The sequence below is a fragment of the Piliocolobus tephrosceles genome, chromosome 10 (genome assembly GCF_002776525.5).
Source record: "Piliocolobus tephrosceles isolate RC106 chromosome 10, ASM277652v3, whole genome shotgun sequence".
Lineage (NCBI taxonomy): Eukaryota > Metazoa > Chordata > Mammalia > Primates > Cercopithecidae > Piliocolobus > Piliocolobus tephrosceles.
The window spans coordinates 71,604,878-71,624,511 of record NC_045443.1 but is presented as its reverse complement, the minus strand read 5'-3'; the positions used below and the strand labels follow the sequence as shown (position 1 = coordinate 71,624,511).

The following is a 19,634-nucleotide window of genomic DNA, read 5'->3' as shown; positions in this document are numbered from 1 at the left end:
ATGGAACACTTTTAAGTATTTGTAATACTTCAATATTTATTGAATGAATCCTATTTATATATTATTTAATCATTTGAATCGATATCATTTTAACAAATTAGCATAGAAGAAATGAGACCATTCAGCAAAGTACTGTATGAAAAATACCCTAATATGAAAAATAACATCTTTGTTATATTCCTAATATCAAGGAATATATAGTTTTAGTCTGAGATCCCCACAGGGAGAAATTTAAGGCTCAGCTAGGAAACTTTCCAACCACCTCTGCCAAAATGGTAGGCGATTCTTTATTGAAGGTAGAGAGGAAGCACTGTACAAAAGGGGGAGAATGTAGAGAAATATAGAAAGGCCCAAACAAAATGTACCTACTTTACACTGATTAATCCACAAATATCTACGTTTGCAACAGTTGCCAATATGCGATTAGAATCTTGTTTCTTGTAATATCCAAGAGCCTACAGGAAAAGCTATTCTGTTCTTCCCATCTTGTTGCAGTGACAACAGGCTCCCTCTATATGGCTCAGTTTTTGGCCACAGTTTTAATAAAAGCTATACAATTCACTGTTGTTTTATTTTTTAACCTAATGTGTTCTGTGAATTAATTCACTGGTCAAACACATTTTATCACAATCTACCATTGAGATACAAAAATCTTGTAATGTGGCAACTTCTTAGATGCACATTCTTCCAATTGATTTATATATATATGTGTGTATATATATGTGTGTGTGTATATATGTGTATATATGTGTGTGTATATATATATGTGTGTGTATATATATATATATTTTTAATTTTGACAGAGTCTTGCTCTGTCACCTAGGCTGGAGTGCGGTGGCGCCATCTCTACTCACTGCACCTCCACCTCCCGGGTTCAAGTGATTCTCGTGCCTCAGGCTTCTGAGTAGCTGGGACTACAGGCCCAGGCTACCATGCCTGGTTAATTTTTGTATTTTCAGTAGAGACCGGCTTTCCTGGAATTGAACTCCTGGCCTCAAGTGATCCACCCATCTGGGCATCCCAAAGTGCTGGGTGATTTATTTATTTATTTATTTTGGCGGTGCATTTATACTTTTATCACGGACAACGTGGCCCCTTCCACATCCACAAATCAGTGCTGTCCAAGCCCCACCCAGGAGCCCCTGTCCAGCCACTACTCTCCGAGGGCCTCGCCCAGGTTTCTGTCACATTATCACTCGCCAGGACACACAGCAGCTCTTCCACTCTTACCTGAGGTTGTATTATAAAAGCACATGCTGGTTGTAAACACCTTCAACAACGCAGAAATGAGCAAGGGGAAAGTGGAACTTACTGTGGACGTGGTCACAGGACCACACTTTTGTTCCTGTTGGGATGCTTGGGTCGGTTTCACAATCCTGTGGGCTGACCCCGTCTGTCTGGGCGCCTCGCGCTGCCTGCCTCCTGGGCACTCTGGGGCGACATGGACGAATGTGCGCTTGTCTAAGCTTCGGTGCGTGCAGTGAGGAGTCTGCACCAAGAATGGTCTATCAATGAGGGGGAGGACTACCCGGGAGGGACTTCCATGCCTCCCATCCTGGGCACTTCCTGACTTTCTGCAGGAAGTGCTGTCCTTGAGTCATTCTGTTTTGTCCTGAGGCTGCTGCGAGGAGGGGGACAGATGAGCACATGCTGGAGGCTTCGGTCCAGGCACAGCAGCAGGTCCCAGCCGGCCCGCTTTCCCTGACCGGAGAAGAGCTGCCCCCAACAGGTTGCGGGCACAGTCCCAGCTCACGCAAGGCCTAGAGCGCACTGCAGGGCCCCAGCACCCAGTCTTAATTTTCACCCTTGTCACTCCTGCTTTCCAGCTTTGGAGTCCTTGTTAAAAGGAACTCGAACCATAAAGTTATAAACACGACACCTGCATTCTCAATCCTTCACGGTTTTCTTTTTTACACATGAAACTTACATTCTTTACTTTTTCCAAGAAAACTAGTTTTTTCCGACACTTTAAAAAACAAATTATCCTTTTATCATATGTTGAAAGCCCTACCCATAACAAACCCACTTCTGGGTTTGACTCTGTTCACTGACCCTTCATTTACTTCCTAAACTGACCCTTTTGGTAACTTTCAGTGAAGAGGTGGCTTTAATAAATATATTCTCCAGAAATCTCCAGGACCTTTGCGTGGGTCAGGGTGAGAGGTGCCGCCACGATGTAAACAGAACAGCTGAGTCCTCCCGGTAGGTGCCAGGTGCCATCTGCACAGGCCGCGTGTGTGGGAAGCATGGAGTCAGAGGCGCTTCCTCAAAATACATCCCTTGTCTCCCACAGAGCACACAGGCCCTAGGGCCCGGTAGACAGGGCTGGTCCCAGCGGATGCATACCACTTCCTGGTCTTGGGGGATGGTACGCCAGAAGCTGCCCAGAGCAGGAAGCCCATGCAGAGGCCAGGGTCTCTTGTCCCACTCGGCAGAGACCCCAGAAGGAGCAAGGGGGCAGCATCAGAGCCTGGGGCCTGGACAGGGGTGCCCAAGGGCACAACAGCTGCAGGCCATTGGGAAGGCCAGAAAACGGTGAGTGGAAAGCCGAGGGACCGTGGAGTGACTCAGAGAAGGGGCTATTCAGCTGAGAGTCCTGCATATGCCTTTTGTGTTTCATCCGGGGATTTTGAAACCAGGTTTTTATCTGGACCTCCGAGAGAGGCATCTCCCTGGCCAGCCTCTTCCGTTCTAGAGGGCCCAGGTACTGGTGGTGCCGGAAGACGGTCTCCAAGTCGCCGACCTACTCAGTGGTAAAGGCAGTGCGGACACTGGGGGCCGCCAGGTGTTTGGCCCCTTACTCAACCCAGCCGCGAAACTTTCCGGCGCAGGCAGATTTGAGGACCTAGCCTCCTTGATGCTGACGGCCTGAGGGGGCTCCCAGGTGCCGGATATCTGACCCGGGCCAGGGAGGCTCCCCTGCAAGACATGGCAGGCCTGGAGGTGTGAGTCGACCCTGAGCAGCTGCTCTGGGAGAGTCAGTCCACTGAGCCAAAGCTGGAGGGCAGCTGCCGGCCACAAAGTGGGGAGGAGGAGAGACGCGTGACCGTCAGGTGGGCCGGAGGGAAGACCTGGCCGGGCTGGCCAGGCGCAGGATCTACCTGGGTGGTTTTTAAATCTGTAACATAATATTTGCTTTTAATTTTTAATGTTACTATGTTGTCAATGTATTGTAAAGCTTAAACTCTTTTTCGTTAATACCACGTAATTTGAGTTTTTTTTAAAAAAATTTGCCAATTAAAAATGAGATTACTTTGATTTAATTTCTGGTGATAATATTTATTTATGGCCTGGCACGGTGGCTCATGCGTGTAATCCGAGCACTTTGTGAGGCCGAGGCGGGTGGATTGCTTGAGGTCAGGGGCTCTAGACCAGCCTGGCCAACATGGTGAAACACTGTCTCTACTAAAAATACAAAAATTAGCCGGGCATGGTGGTGCGTGCCTGTAATCTCAGCTGATTGGGAGGCTGAGGCATGAGAATTGTTTAAACCCAAGAGGTGGAGGTTGCAGTGAGCTGAGATTGCACCACTGCACTCCAGGCAACAAAGTACGAGTCTGTTTCCCCCCAAATATATATATATATATATATATATATATATATATATATACTTTTTTTTTTATAATGCCGGCACTAAATGGTGGTTGCAATATGTATAACTATCAGGCAGATGGCGTATTTTAAACCTACAAAATACGTTTACATCATGCGTCTAATTACATTAGACTGGTTGATGTGACAACAGAAAACAGAAGATAAATTCTGTAAATTGGGGTCACTTATGACTGATGAACATCTACTAAACTAAATTCTCTCATCTATGTCTACAATATACAGTTTTGGAGGATGGGATAGAAAACAATTTTTGACACAGAACATACAAACTCTTTAAACTTGATACTTTTATAGTATTATTTCTACTACCTTACGTATAACAAAACTCTAAAGTGTGTGAATTTTCAGAAGTAACCAAGCATGGCATTTTCCTTTACGTTTTTTCTTGCATTGAGTGGTTTCTGTCATCTTCAAAAACACTAGAATGGAGATCTCTTACAACAAATAACTGATCACTCAGTTGGCTAAAGTCCAGATTGAGGGCCAGGTGTGGTGGCTCTCACCTGTAATTCCAGCAGTTTGGGAGGCTGAGGTGGGAGGATTGCTTGAGGCCCAGAGTTTGAGATTAGCCTGAGCAACATAGCCAGATCCTGTCTCTATCTCTACACACACACACACACACACACACACACACACACACACACGACCAGATTGTGATCTGGCTCAGAGCCATTCTTTCCAATTACACAGCCTTCCCTTTTGTTTAAGAGTATTTAAAAGAAACCCAGCAATTAAAAAAAAAAAAAAAATCCCAGAAAGAACAACTACAGATCCTCAGTAGGGTTCATTGTTAGCATCCCTGAAATATCTTGGAAAGGAACTTACTGGAAGTTTACACCCTCTTTAGTTCTTTGAAATGCTTCTCCCAACTGTACAATATACATCAATGGTACAGCTTCTGGAGAAGAAACTTTCTCCCTAAAAACAGATGGTAACTACATCATTGAAGCAGAAAATTGTGTATGTATAATTTTGTAGTTATTTTATTTTTATATATTTTTAATAGGAGGAAAGTAAAAGGATATAAAAGCTAGCTGGTCACATGTTTTGAGTAACATTTCCTCCCCCTTATACTCAGGGTCAGCTTGCATTCCATTTGATTAACATTGATTTGATATTTTTATCTTTAGAATTGATTTAGATAAATAGGATGTCAATATTAGGAGATTTCCTCCTCAATAAGCTGCTTGCCTTCTCTATGCAGGGCGTTATGTCATTTCAATCTGGGTGATAACAATCTAGAATCAAAGCAGTTGTTTAATCTTCATTCCTAGCCGCTTTCTAGGCAGTGGCAATTGTCACCACTCCCATAAAAATTCTGGACGATGTGACACTAAGTAAGATGATAATCAATACCACTTTTCCAGGATTCAGAAGCTTTAAGGACTATGTGTAAATAGCAGGATTTTGGTGATATTTAATGGAGTCTTTTCTCTACAGCAGTAGACATTATCAGAGAAAGAAGTATCAATGATATCTACTAATGTATGTTATATATCATAAAAGAATGATATTTGGGTAAGTTACAAAATGAGTAAACTGTAATTATGGACAAATTTGGTCATGGTAAATAATTTGCCTAATAATTTTCTTCCCTTCAATTAAAATTTTGTTTTATTAAATATATGGATGTTAATCTAAGTATATTGTTAAACAGTAAGAAATAGTGTCTATAACATTGATGTAGAAAATGCTTGTTTTTATGAGAGCGTGCCTACTATGTGTTTTCTTACACTTAAAACATAGCAACTTTTTGAGAGAAATTTTTAGCTTAATTTTGCAGATGTGAAAACTGAAGTAGAGAGCTTGAGAAAATCATTGTCAAAAAGAAGCAGGAATTAAGCTTCTGTTTGATTTATTTCAGGTCCCACCCAAGGATCATACAAAGACTTAAAGCTTCTTAACTAAGCACCGGAAGCACTAGAGAGAGAGGAAAAAAAAGTAGTATTGTACTCTTACCTCCAGGCGATAAAGCCAATGTTTTCTCTACTTGCTCTCAGTATTTTTGTGAAAAGATTTACTCATGATTCTCAAGCAATTTCAGTGAAAGCCCAACTGTTTCAAAAAATTTTACCTCAGCACTAAATAACAAAAGTCTTAAAAAGCAATTTTAGAATCACATTGACATAGTAAATAATCATAGTGTTTACAGGCTGATAGGGTCTGAAACCAGGTATGTTTTATGTATAGCAATACTTTTCACCAGTCACGTGGAACTAATCATCAGGTGTGAAGTTAACCTGACTTATGGCAAAACACATGCAGACTTCTATGTAAAAAGGAAAAAAGCACAAATCAAAGGAAAATTAGTGGTGAGCTAGAAACAGCCTTCTTTGAATTGTCTAATTTATGTGACTTATGTCTTCCATCATATTTTTCAGTAATATAGCTTTTTGAAGTGAATTGCCTTTTTGGCCAAGAGGAAATAAATGAGTAGATGAATAAAGGAAAAATGAGGTACTGAAGAAGAATGAAGACTTTCTAATATATCTTCTTCTATCAGATGTATAGCAAGAGTACTTACGTAGTTAACTCTTCTAATCCTAAGCAATATCAAGATTTATTGTTTAATACTAAAGATGAAATAATACTTGAAGTTACACAAAATGTCATGTATTGCAGGTATCATGATTACTGTCATTTAAATAAATTGTAAATCAACCTCCTTCTTGTTGCTGAGACAGAAATTTAGCTGCTGTGAAATACTGAGATCTTCCTGCTTTTCCACTAAACCATTATTGTCTTTTATATTCTAAGAACTATCATATGAATTATCTCCAAAATAATAAAGAACAAAGAATCGCTGCTGCAGAGAAAATCCTTTGGGAATTTCTCACAGGCAAGGTATTTCTCTTTTTCTTTTCTAAGGACACACAAAGATTCCTTAAAGCAGGAGTCAGCAAACTTTTCCTTAAAAGGAGTAGATAGCAAATATTTTAGAATTTTGCTGTCACTGTCTCTAGAAAGTCACAAGTACTAAACTCTCCAGTTTGTCTCAGAAAAGCAGCCATAAACAATGTGTAAAGAAATAGCAAGTCTGGGATCCAATAACTTTTTATTTACCAAAACAGGTCAGAGTTGGTCCACTGATTCTAGTTTACTGACTGATGCCATATGGGGTAGGTTCATCCTACCTTCCATTTGCCCAGAATAGCCCATTGGAAATTTTTTTAAAGTATTTCCAAATCATAGTAATCTGCCTTTGTCTTTACTCCCCTTTTAGAATGAAATCTCTTCATAATTAAATCTTACTCATTCTTCAAATTCCATCTGAAATCCACCACATCAGAGAACTCCAGAGAGTATGATGTTTTGTGCATATTAGATTATCATAAACTATTTCATGCATTATGTCTTTGATCATGCTGACTTGTAGCACAATAATGCTGTAAGCATGAAAAGGAGAGAGGCTAAGTAAGTTTCTGTGATCAAATGAGGAAAAAGCAACAGTAAAGCCAACCTCTTTAATTCTACTTTAGCAGTCTTTATTAAGCTATTAACAATCTTATCGTTGCAAAAGAATACCTAGGAACATATAGCTCAACATTTCATCAAGCACAAAAAGCCCCTCGAGCTGTTAACTAGCAATTGATATCCAGTTTTAATATTTCCAATCATAAGAAAATAATTACAGATGTGCCTCGATTTACAAATAGCTTATTTTTTTAAAAGGACCTTTGTGAATGCATTTCTTATTAAGCCAAATGGCACTATAAAATTACTTGCTAATGTATGCAGAGTTGCTGAAATGGTGAATGTTTATCCCTGTTAGTAAAAACTGCAAGTAGAAAGAAAAATAATGAGCTTCAATACGTCCTGTGGAGATATATCCACAATTGGACAGGTCTAAATGCTATTTCTTATAGTGAACAAAACTATCTTTTCTGTAATACTTACTTTTCTGCTACAGATTTACTTTCACAGTGTCTTCTCTTTTCTGTGACTAATCTTCACGTATTTAAGAAAAAGTTGTCTTGTGTCCTCTAAGAATTTTTAAAGGACTATACCATATACTAGAATCGTGATTTTTTTTTTTTCTCCATAGCATGTGATTCCAGGAAAACTTCCAACAACTCACATGTACATATGTCATTCTTAAAATATAATGTTTTCACAGTAGCAAGTGGTCTGACTAGCAGGAAACAGTGAGACTTGTCTTTCATGCCTTGTGAACTTGAATTTCCTTAAAATAGACTGTGCCAATGATAGACTCCCTTGATAAATCTGTTAGTAGTTTACATGTATTCCTTGTGTTTCAAGTAGATTTTCAGTAAGTTAAATGCAGAAATAACTCATTCATGTTACAATGAATTCTTCCATAAACTATTTCCTCTTATTTCCTGGTCAGTTGAGTATTCAATGGAGGCTTGAAAGTCACACTGTAATGTGGAATTCTACATGATTTAACATCTTATGTTGTCACTAGTAATACTCCATAGTTGAACGTCTTAGGCTTAATTTCCTAAATCAGTGGACCTCTTTTTAACAAAGGAAAGATTCTTTCATGTGTAGTGAAGTCCCTGAAAAAAGAAGTTTGAAAAGTTCTTTTTGAAGTCTTAGCAGTAAAGTCACGGACATGACAGGGTACTGTGCATTTAGATCTATATTTCACTTGTTTTTGCTGGGATAAGCACTCTCTGGAAGAAACTCTCAGAATGCCAAAGGTTGAAACTGCTTTCAGCTTGTTTTTATACATAGTCATGGTTCTCACCATTTGTGATCTTAAGTTCTGAGAATAGATTCTAAAGCTGGTGATCAGCAGTGAAAGAGAGCTTAAATATATCAGTTTCTTATTTGCTTATGTTAAATAAGCAAGAGAAGAAAGTTTAAAGATATCAGTAATATAGCAATTGAGACTCCATTTAATTTGTTCCACATAGAGTCAGCATTTTTACTTAGTTAATTAAAATATTTTGAATCTATTTAATTTTTAAATTATATTTATCTTTATAAATATTGTTTTTAAATTATTGTGAGAGCACAAAAGAGGAAAATCATGTGTGACAGACAGACGTTTAGGCAAAACCAAACAAAAACAAAAACACATGGGTAATATATCTGATTCTATCAATGTTGCAAGACTTTCTCATCAAGCTATTTATCTAGTGATCTGCAAATGGGCATGGCATTTTCTAAGCCTTCCAAATCAGTGTGATGTGGCCTAGAGCTACCACATCAATGCTCTTATCTATAGGATAAACCGACTAAACTCAATTGCAAGCCCTGACTTTTTCCTTCTGTTCTCATCTTGAGTGGCTCATTAACTTGGAATACAAATATCAATGTATCAACGAGCTGGTTAAAGGCTCTCAGCATGAACTTAGATTTCAAAGTGGATGTGACTGAAGCAGTGACTGTCATTTTCATATAGCAACCATTCTGTGGAATTTGATGATCTCCAGATTAGGAGCAGAACAGGGGGATTTTCTGAAAAATGCGTGCCTATAGACAGCAGCTTCAGTCATATCCAAGAGTTCCAAGTTGTTGCTCCTGATGGCATACCTTATGGTTGTGAAACTTGCCTAACCAGCCTCTAAAATAAGTGAATTCCTTTCAAGGTATACATTCCTTACTAGTCCTGTTTCTCTAACTGAATCCTGACTAATACATTTATTAATATGGCAGAGTTAACAATGCATGACTCCAAATGTTATGTCATAAAAGGTGAAACAGCTTCTGTTTGGCTATCTTTCAGATGCTTGCCCTGGAAACCAACCATGATGCTGTGATGAAATCCAGGCAACTGAGTTGTGTTTTAGCCCAAAGCAGCAAATGGGATCCAGGTGACTGACATCATTATCTATCAGACATGTGAGAGAACTCCTTAGGATGATTTCAGACCCCGTTACTCATTATCTGCAACCACATGAGAAACTCGGAGCAAGAACCACCCAACCAAGGCCAATCTCTAGAACTTTGAAAGATAATCATAAATGTAAACATTTACGCTATTGTTTATACTACTGTGTGCTTTTCACACAGCAATACATATCAGTTACAAATTGCATTTATATTGTCTTAAAATCACAAACTTGGAACCACATTTTTACAATTCCCTTTCTTACATGATTCTAAGTTATGGATTTCCACAATAGGTATGTTAACAAGATTTGGAAGAAAGGAGTTAAACAGCAATATTGTTTATGTTTGGAAAATCAGACTAGAGTGAGATGCTCTTACAAGTCACATATTTTAATGTGGATCTACTGGTTCATGTCATTGGTTCGAGGCGGTAGCTAGCCCACAACAGCTTTAGATTCTGCCAGATCTCCTTGGGACTGCAGCCAGACCCAAAGCTCCTTCAGCTTCCCTCTGATCTCTTTCTTCAGTTTCCCTGGATCCTAGACCACACTTACATGGAACTCTGTAGAGAAATACCCCAGCTATACTACAGGCCCCCCCTACAAACAAAATTGTAGGCTGGACACAATGAGAGACTAATATGGCTTTATATGATGGACAAATTTCAGTTTATCCTCATGGGTTTCAGCTCATACTCAGATATTCTAGTTTGTCTTTCTTCTCTCTCACTTTATTTCCATTTTTCCTTTCTAGCTTCAGGACCATCATCTGACATAGGGGAAGAAGACTTACATATAATATCTAACGAGCACCCAAGGTCATTTAAGGTTTAAACTTTATAATATATCCATTTTGTTTCTCATAGTTCTCTTTTTCTCATCAAGTCATAACTGATAACAGTGATCCATATTTTGAAATCCAGTGTCCTGTCTGAAGTTTCTGTTTTCGATGATTCCCAGTGTCTTAGTTTAGGCTGCTATAATGAAAATACCATAGAATGGGTAACAGAAACAACAAACACTTTTCTCACAACTGGAGATTGGCAAGTTTAAGTTCAATCAAGGCACTGGAAGATTTGATATCCGGTGAGGGCCCACTTTCTGGTTCATAGATAGCCATCTTCTGGCTGTGTCCTCACATGGTGGAAAAAGAGAGTTCTTTGGGGTCTATTTTATAAAAAGGGCACAAATCCCATACATGAGGGCTCCACTGTTACAACCTAATCACCTCCCCAAGGCCTCGCCTCCTCATACTGTTACATTGTGGGTTAGGATCTCAACATATAAATTTGGTGAGGACACAATTGGTCCTCAGCAACCAGTCTGACTCATGCCGCTGTTCACTAACTTCTTTCTATGTTTTGAAACCCAGATGTGAAATAGATCCCCTTTTCTTGAATTTTTTCTATAGTCACTGTTCGTTGAATATTTCATTGAAGTTCTCAACCATTGGAGAAGTTTTACATTGAAAATATAATGTAAAATGTATTTGGCCACTTTCTATTTGGCATTTTTGTGCGTCTACCTGCCTTTGCACCCTTCGTCCTCCAGGCATTTTGCTCAGTTCTAGACTGTCTCTAAGACAGTGCTTGCCTGTCTGTGTTTTTCTATTTCTCCAGATACTCCTTACTCCTGAATCCCAATATATCTATTTTCCTCACTTTGTACTTCAGAACCATTCATTTCTCCCCTTAATATCTATATGCAAAGATGCTAAAAGTACTTCCTAAGTGAAGGCTCATCGATACTATGTGTCATCTTTTAGTAGCATAGAAAAGCTGAAAGAATACTGAAATTGAAATCTGAATGTTTTATAATTCTCCAAATTGTTCTTATGATTATATAAGTTTGAAAATTTCCAATATAGAAAAATACATACATATTTTTAAATTTGGAATTTATTCATTTAATAAATTGCTCCTGAGTACCTTCTATGTATCAGACATTGTTCCAAATGTTGGTGAGGCAATGAACTAAACAAACATTTTGCTCTCATGCAGCTTATCTTCTAGTGGCATGTATGAGTGTAGATAGATGACAAAGTACAGTTTATATATTATATCCTTTGGGGACCACTTCTATGAAGATAATTAAAGCAGGGTAAGAACATTAATGAAAGTTAGGCTGTTATTTTGTACAGGCTTGTCATGAAAGATTTCAAAAATAAAGATGTATTTGAGCAGAGACTTAATAGGAGGGAGGAAACAAGCCATGCAGCTATTTTCGCTGAAGAGTATTTCAAGTAAAGTAAACAACGAGACTATCCATGAAACTCAAAAGCGGAGAAAGCTGGCAACAGCAGAGTTATGGAAGTATGGGGAGGCAAGGTTATAGCAAATAGGGACACTTTAACCGCAAGGACTGCATTCGGAGTATGATGGAAAGTCAAAATTTGTGAATGAAAAGTATGATTTCACTGATTTAGTATTTTTTATTTTTAAGATTAAATCACAAAATTAAGAATCACAGGCAGAAGCAAGGAAAAAAATCTGAATTCTCATTACCTCTAAAATTATTTAGGCAATAAGTAAATGTAAGCTCAGTGTAGGAAAGAACATTTTTGTGTTTGCTTGCTGTTGGATCCTCAGAAGCTAGGGTAAATTATTATACAATAAGTGCTCAATAAACATTTTCTATATAATGGCTTATACCGGATCAATCAATCTTGGCCAAGATGAGTATTTATAAACATGGCTGCAACATTTGAACACCTTAAAATTGTTCATAATATTATTTATTAGTATTTTAATGTCTGTGATATCAGTAGCGATTATTCCTTCTTCATTTCTGATATTAGAAATTTTTATCTTATTTATTTTTTCTTAGTTAACCCAGCTAAAGGTTCATCTATTTTATTGATCTTTTCAAAGAACCAGCTGTTCAATTTGTTAATTTTCTCTCTTGATTTCTTATTTTCTTATTTCATTGATTTCTTCTCTAATTGTTACTTTTTTCCTTCTGTTTAAATAGGTCTTCTTTAGTTTCATAAGGTGGAAACTTGGGTCGTTTATTTTCGACCTTTGTATGTATTCAGTGCTATTAATTTGCCTTTAATTAGGCATTGTTTTTGTGGCATCCCACAAATGTTAATGTTTTATTTTCATTTTCATATTAGTTCAAAATATTTTTAGTATCTCTGGCAATATCTTCTTTGCATTATGTTGTGTTTAGAAATACATTGTTTAATCTCTAAATATTTCTAAATTTTTCAGCTATTTCTAGTCACCTATAATTTCTAGTTTAATTCTAGCGTGGTCTGGTACATACTTTTTATTTCTATTTTTTACATTTATTCAAGTGTATTTATCTCAGTTAATCTATATAAGCTTGAGAAAAATGTCTATGCTGCTGTTGTTGGATGAGGTATTCTGCGAACATCAATTAGATATACTGATTAAATTGTGCAGTTCAGTTTGAAGGTATCATTGTTCTATTAGGGTTCTCTTAGAGGGACAGAGCTAATAGGATATATATGTATATATATCCTATTAGTTATCCTATATATCATACAAACATATATATATATATATGTATGTATAGGAGTTTATTAAGTGTTAACTTACATGATCAGAAGGTCCCACAATAGGCTAGCTGCAAGCTGAGGAACAAAAAGAGCCAGTTCCAGTCCCAAAACTGAGGAACTTGGAGTCCGATGTTTGAGGGCAGGAAGCATCTAGCATGAGAGAAGGATGTAGGCTGGGGAGGCTAAGCCCATCTCTCCTTTTCACTTTTTTCTGCCTGTTTTATATTTGCTGCCAGCTGATTAGATCGTGCCCACCAGGTTAAGGGTGGATCTGCCTTCCCCAGCCCACTGACTCAAATGTTAATATCTTCTGGCAACACCCTCACAAACACACCCAGGATCAACACTTTGTATCCTTCAGTCCAATCAAGTTGATACTCAGTATTAACCATCACAAGTCCATTCCTTGTGAATATGAACAAATACATATCTTCTGAGATCATACATAATCTTCAAATAAAGACAATAATGAAGTCATAATTATACGTAACATAATACCTATCCTTCGCACAACCTGAAACGCACCAATCCCCAACGCAAATATTGTTACATAAAGTTAAAAATACTTAAATGCAGATATGAAGTCAATAAATCTTAAGTTACATGATAAAGGAAAAGGAAAGAAAATGAAGGTATTTTCTTAGTACAAGTGTATACATGCACAAACATATCTTTAACAAAAGAAGGAGGAAATACTCATGACAATTACAGTCCTCGTTTCTGCAGCTGGTCACATGGTTGTAGCTGGTATTGATGCCTACCTTCTTCAACTACCCATTCTGTATGCCCTTTGCCTTCAGCAAGCACCTCAGCAGGTCATGGTTTTTCTCCTGGTGGAGTGACCCAAACATTCATTCCTGAAGGACCTGGGCCATTTGTAGTCTTGCCTGGATTGGGCTATTGTAGTTCCCCATTGACCTTAATCACAGGGCATGGTAATACTAAGAGACACCCTAATGGATCTTCTGTATTCCATGCATACTCTTCCTTACCTCCATTGTTGAGTAGTAGACTGATTTCATCTTGATAGTCAGGGTCAGTCACCCCAGCCAACACTGTAACTCCCTTCTTAGCCTGTTGAGTTAAAGGTAGGAGGAGCCCAAAGTGTCCAGGTAGCAATATTAACTTCCAGTTTAATGTAATAATTGTTGTGTCTTCTGGTGACAGCTTTCCTCACTCTGGAACTAAGACCTCTAGGCCAGCAGAAAGTAATGTCGCAGGAACAGGAAGTAAAAATTTTGCTAGTGGATCACTAGGGGTGATAGTGAGTGGTGCCACTTCCACTTCCACCCCTTGATTACTGGACCCGTAAGTCCTGGCTATAGGAGAAGCAGTACCATATACTGGATGCTGATTCAGAGCATACACAGCCTGCTAGAGAACTTTGTCCAAGCCCGCAAAGTATTGTCACCTAGTTGGAGTTGTAATTGTGACTTCAAAAGGCCATTTCAGCATTCTGTCAATGCAGCTGCTTCTGGATGATGGGGAACATAGTAAAATTAGTGAATCCCATGAGGATGAGCCCAAAGCTGCACTTCTTTAGCCATAAAGTGAGTGCGTTGGTCAGAATTTCTGTACTGTGTGGAATACTACAGATAAGGCATTCCGTGAGTCCACGGATGGTAGTCTTGGCAGAAGCATTGCGTGCAGGATAGGCACACTCATATCCAGAGTAAGTGTCTATTCCAGTGAGTACAGACCTCTGCCCTTTTCATGATGGAAGAGGTCCAGTATAATCAACATGCCACCAGGTAGCTGGCTGATCATCCCGAGGAATGGTGCCATATCGAGGGCTCAGTGTTGGTCTCTGCTGCTGGCAAATTGGTCACTCAGCAGTGGCCATAGCCAGGTCAGCCTTGGTGAGTGGAAGTCCATGTTGTTGAGCCACTGTGTAACTTCTATCCCTGCTAACATGACCACTTTGTTCATGCGCCTATTGGGTGATGACAGGCGTGGCTGGGGAAAGAGACTGAGTGATGTCCACAGAATGGGTCATCCTGTCCAGTTGATTATTAAACTACTCCTCCACTGAGATCACCACTTGGTGAGCACTCACGGGATACAAATAACTTCAGTTTTCAACTACTCAGAGAGGTCCATCCACATACCTCTTCCCCAAATTTCTTTCTCACCAATTTTACAATCATGCTTCTTCCAGATCCCTGACCATTCAGCCAAACCATTGGCTACAGCTCATGAATCAGTGTATAATTGCACATCTGGTCATATCTGCTTCCATGTGAAGTGTACAACCAGGTGCGCTGCTTGAAGTTCTGCCCGCTGGGAAGAGTTCCCTTCACCACTGTCCTGCAGGGATGTCATAGAATGGGGAGCATTCTCTAATTTTGTTATTATTTATCAGTCTTTTTTTTTTGTACAACAAAAGTTTAGATTTATTACATATTTATTTCCAAGGTACCTTTGTTATTAAGAAAACAGAACTAATACTTGGCCAAAAAACAAAAACAAAAACAAAAACAAAAAAACAAAAAGCACCACTTCACAATGTCAAGTTTTCCACTTCCAGGATAAAAGGAAAAAATATCTATTGCAGACACGGAATCAGCCTCCCTTGGCTAAGTATCTGTCACAGATCGACCCAATTAGTGGGCAGTCTTTTCCCATCGACCTGGAGTCCCTCCTGGGAACTTAACCATACTTCTTATCACTTGGCTGAGGTTCTCTTCTGTCCATTCAGGTGCCTTTTTTTTTTTTTTTTCTGTGTTCAGTTCCTGTTTTCCAACCAACTATCCATTTGTTCCTCAGTTTCTTCTATGGAAGTTCCATGATCATGAAACTGAATCTATATACTTTCTAAAGGTGTGTATACAGGAAATTTAGGTTTTTGTTTTTTAACTTTCTTCTGTTTAGAGGCACCATGTCCTTGGACTTTAACCTCCACAGATACTTTTTAAACTCTCTTTTTCTTCACTTGTGTAAAATACCCAGGTTAGAAGGGGCCAGAATAGGACAATTAACTTTTCCTCCAGATCAGATGAGCCATTTGTTATGAAGAAGACTCCAGGATTTTAGGATGGTTACTTTTCCCTTCCTCCTGCTGTGGCCACGGGGATCTTTACTGTATTTTCACTGAGATAACTGGTGGGGTTCCTGGAGGTGAAAATCACAAAAGGTCTTGAGACCCTCCTAAATCTGCATCACCCAGGAGTTCTCGCTCTCATACTGTTATTCTTTACTCAGCCTTCCACAGTCTGGCAGAGTCACCACTGGAATATTACTGCTAGGTTATGGCTGCAGTGGATTCTGCTCCAAGTAAGCATAGCTCTGCTGTGATTCTCTGAATTCACCTATTTCAAATTTCAGTGTGGTAGTTTGCCCTGTGACCTCAATTCTCTGATAGGTTCAAAAAATCCTTTTATTTTCTGCTTGTTCAGCCTTTTTCTCTTGTAAGCATGGGAATAGTGACTTGCAAGCTCCTTACCCATCAGAGGTGAAACTGGAAGTTCCCAAGTGCTACAGCCAGGTGAATGTTAATTGGAGGATAGTGGAACAGTATTTAGAAAAATGTTACCACTAAAATAATAAACATATATTTATTTTAGTATACATTGCCAATATACATAAAAATATGAAAACCTAATCAAGTAGACTGAATATTAATGTCTTCATTAAAATTCTATCATTTTAAAGAGTTAATGGATTTTAAATACCTGGATGATACGTATGTTAAGAAAAGGTATTTTTCTTGTTGTTTCTACGGAGACTTCACACTACCATTAAGAGATGCAAAAGAAGTGTGAAATACGGAATCCAACCATATTTGGAACATTTACAGGGTGCTCTCTGTCATCTTAGAGTCAGATAGCAGGCTGAGTACCTGGCATGAACACGATGGTGACTGACCCAGACTGTCATCTTGTGTTCCTGCTTCTATTCTTGCCAACATAGAAAAAGGGATTAAAACTGGTAAATGACAGATAGAAGCCATTGAAAGAGCAGCTAACTTTCATTATGTGGCATATGGATTTATTATTTTTCCTTAAAAGCCTTTTTTTCTTTCTTACACTCATTGCTTTGTGGCCTAAAAAATAGCTGAATTACTTTGGACCCCTGTTTGAAAGTTAGGGCTCAAATAGAATGTGCCTTTTCTAAATAGGAACAATAAAAGTTTTCTTTTTCAAACAACCCTGCAAACAGGATGGCTCACTACTGCCATACTGTGACCTAGTTACTGTTGGTTTCATAAGAATATTCACAAGAATAATGCGGCCACCAAATGCAGCTTGCTGAACAGCTAGAAACCAATTCAGGGTCTTCTATGGACCTATCCACATCAGGGCAATCTTGTCCTCTAGGTATTCAAATATGTTTAGATATTCTTATATTGTAAATATTTTTTCTTTGTTCTCTTGCTTTGTATGAAGAGAGATTTCCCAGATTCAATTTGCTGTAAAATTTGAGTTCTTTTTAACTGAGACTCTATTTTCCTCACTAGTTTCTTCTAAGGGTATGGAGTTTGGGGGAAATCCTAAACAAATGCCAATTTATTTTCTATGTATTTTCAATTCATCAGTAAGGGTAACATTCTGTGGTTCTTTAAAGAGTGGACAAGTACAGAGGATACTTCTAAGAAAGTCAAAGAATGCATATTGTAAAACCAGTAAAGTACTAGTTTTGTTATCAGAAATATTTTACCCTAGTTTGTGCCTTTTTAATTTGTTTTAAAAAAGCAAACGCAAATGTTAGAAACTTCTTTACCATAAGATACTAAAATATAGGATGTTACACACAACATTTCAATGTCATTCTTCTATTGTTTTGTAGCAGGACAAGCCACAGACAAAAACCCCTCAGAAACCAAGTTAAAAAGGAAGGGCTTTATTCGGCTGGGAACTTTAGCAAGACTCATGTCTCCAACAACCAAGCTCCCCGAGTGAGCAATTACTGTCCTTTTCAGGGCTCACAACTCTAAAGGGGTCTGCGTGAGAGGGTCGTGATCGATTGAGCAAGCAGGGGGTGTGTGACTGGGGGCTGCATGTACTGGTAATTAGAATGGAACAGAACAGGACAGGGATCTTCACCGTGCTTTTCTTATGCAAATAACTGATTAGGTCAGGGGTCCTATCTTTAATTACCAGGCTCAGGGTGTGGCGCCTGACTGTCTGCTTGTGGATTTCATTACTGCCTTTTAGTTTTCACTTCTTCTTTCTTTGGAGGCAGAAATTGGGCATAAGACAATATGAGGGGTGGTCTCCCTTATTTCCCCCTTTGAGAATCTCACTCAGTAGTGGGAGTTCTCACTTTCATTCTCACTACCCATGTCTCCTTGCAAGGCAGATCAGTAGTGATTCATATAGTACACTTGTGTTGAAGCATTTTGATGAACTAAGGTAACGATAAAGCTTTTTATCATTTGAAGAAGTACAGGTAGCAAACAAAGAGCAGTAAGCAGTTTCCTATTACTATTATAACTCCTATTATAAGAGTTTTAAATCCTCATAGCCCTGGGAACCATTTTCCCAACATGGCCCCAGGATTAAATCCATGCCACACTTGCACGGGCACATGTGCCAGTTTTGTCATGTCTCTAACTATGTCTTCAACTACTTGCACTTAATCATCTATGTGTAGACAACAATTAGTAAGCAATTAATAATTTCCCACAGACCCCTCCTTCAGCTGCTAGCAAGTAGTCTAGAACCAGTCTGTTTTGATAGATAGCGTTTCTCATCTGAATTTTTTTCCAGACCAGAAAAGTCAAGGCTCTGCTCGTTTTATCAGTGATTATTTCTAAGACAGCTTGTAACCGTATGATTCGGTTGATCATGTAAATGGGGGTCCTGTATCCCCACGAGCCGTCTTGTGCCCAAGTAGCAGGCCCATAATGTTGTATGATTCTCTCAGGGGACCATTCAACATCTTTCCAATTTCCTAGAGCTATGCTTCTCTTTTCGTGGAAAGCATAGACAGGGAAGCCCAGGAGTTCACCTCTCTTTATGGGCAGTAAGAAGAAAGATGGTTTAATAGTGGCAGTAACACAACTCCCTGCCCACTGGTCGGGTAATTTGGCATAGGCTCTATGCCCACATATCTAGTATAATCCAGTGGGGGCTGTCCAATCCTGGTGGGACTCTGAGTGGGTCCACACGGTTTGCAACTTTCGGAACTAAATGAATTCTTCTCTGTGTTATTTGAACTCCACGAAATGACTGTTTTTGTGGTACCATTATACAGTTTCTGTCCGAGACAACTAAGTCATCCTACGGAGTTAGTGAATTCTTTTCCTTCTCTAGCTATGCGATATTATCCAATAATTTAGGCTTTTAGGACCCAGAAATTATCAGGGTGATTCTTTTGAGCCGAGAATTCATCAGGAACTGGGTCTGTAGGTACTAATTCTTGGGCTTCCTATGGCCATTAATCTCCCATTGCAGTTCCTCATAACATGAAGTGACATTGAGAGACTGGACTACATGCTCAGCTAATTGCAAAAACAAATTTTTTGTTTTTCCTGGAATTTCTGGTACTGGCACATTTAGTTCATAGAAGGTTTGAAACACTGGCTCAGGAGAGCATTTGTAAACTTCTTCTTGAGCTAAGATATTTATTCAAGGATCCAGTCCGGCTCCATTGATTCCTAAGTTTACATGCTCCCCTTTTTTCCAGCGAGGATCAAGGGGATTGGTTATTACTAGCTCTAAGAGGTTACATTGTCCCTTAGTACAGGAAGGGAC

The 19,634-nt window shown here is 38.9% G+C and overlaps 1 pseudogene; it reads right to left on the bottom strand.

Annotated features, from left to right (window-relative positions):
• Positions 1-2,266: 2,266 nt before the first annotated feature.
• LOC111552362 overlaps positions 2,267-19,634 on the bottom strand; it is a 43,982-nt pseudogene continuing 26,614 nt past the window's right edge.